We start from the raw sequence: 1588 nt of genomic DNA, 5'->3' as shown, positions 1-1588 counted from the left end.
TGGTAAGTGTCGGAGCCTTAGTCCACGTATATCTCGTGATAAAACATAAAATGAAATAGTTTACCTACGAAATGAACGATGAACTCAAAACGTAAGTAAACTAAAACTATTTACGTGTCTATATTTATCAAAGTTTCTACTCTCAAATCTATCGAAATAGCGTGGAGTAACAAATTCGTTTCACTCCTAGTTCTCTAGCATGGAATGTTTTCTAGTCTAATTAGTCGGTCTTAAGTCTAATGAGAGCTTTACGAAGGGTGTTATACTACGATACAATATGAAATTGATTATTTGAATTTAAACTACGAATGCTATGGAAATATAATTGTTTTTTAATCTAGATAAAGGATTAGAGGGGAATTGAATCCACCTCGAATCCAACTTGATAACCTAGCATAGATTCTTGTATCTCGATTCTTACGTTCTTACGGCAAGAATTTCGAGTTCTAATCCCTAGTGTTCATGGCATTTCTACCAAATACTAACTAGCATGTGAGGTCGTCTACCCATTCTCATGGCGAATCACGATCTTCTAGAGTGGAATAGATTCTACAACGCTTCTACACTAAACCACTAAGTTTTCATCAAAGCTTCATCAACCCCTCTAATGGAGGTTTTAGCCTTGAATCATTCCGCAATCATTCCCATATGAATCTAAACTACACATATTATCAAGATTCGAAATTTACTAATCTAAACTAAACAATGATTAAATTCCAATTAACAACTAAGAAATGGTAACCAATCAACAATTAAAACTAGATCTAACAGATTGAAATAACACAATTCGAAATTGATAAAATAACTATTTTATTTATCTAATCAATCAAGAACAATGATTCAAAGACTTAATCTAAAACAAGAATTGAAAATGGAACTAAAACTTAATTTAATTAATGAAAACATATCTAGAATTATCTATAATATTTTAGGTCTAACTAGCCACCATTAACAAAGAGCTAAGCTTTTGTTTTTATACATTCAGATCCAAAAATCGTGCATGGGCTTGGATCCATGTTTTGGGCCAGAGAATCAGGCCCAAAACCCAATTCTTTCAGTCCAAAAAGGCCTCTTCAACTGCAGTTGGCTTCAACAGACTTTTCGTCCACTTTTGCTCCTCTGATTGGATCAAGGCTTGGACCATTGGAAAGCTCTTTCCGAGCCGGTCGTTTTGACATAAGGTAGGCCCCATTCAGGTCCGAGTCCAAAGATACGACCGAAAAGTTCTGTGCTGACTTGTGTCTCAATTTACGCCCGCGTCGACTTTTCAGCTTTTGACCGGGCTTTAGAAAGGTTTTATCTTCTTGAATCCTGGCCTTTAATCACGGAACTCCTTAGTAACCGACCGTTGCTCCTTTATCTCGCTAAAGTGGCACATTTCTGCACGTAATGGACTTTGAAGCCTGAAATGCATAAAACACGTAATCAGTGTTAACTCTTAATTATTACTCACATAATTGGTCTAAAAGTATGAATATTAAGGGGTTAAAACTACAGTTTTGGGCTTTTATCAAACCACCCCCAAACAGCATTTTGCTTGTCCTCAAGCAAAGATGAGAAATTAGAATAAGTGACCAAAAATGGAGTT

Source organism: Coptis chinensis, chromosome 3 (assembly GCF_015680905.1).
Source record: "Coptis chinensis isolate HL-2020 chromosome 3, ASM1568090v1, whole genome shotgun sequence".
Lineage (NCBI taxonomy): Eukaryota > Viridiplantae > Streptophyta > Magnoliopsida > Ranunculales > Ranunculaceae > Coptis > Coptis chinensis.
The sequence above is the reverse complement of the archived record's forward strand: the minus strand, read 5'-3'. Positions refer to the sequence as shown.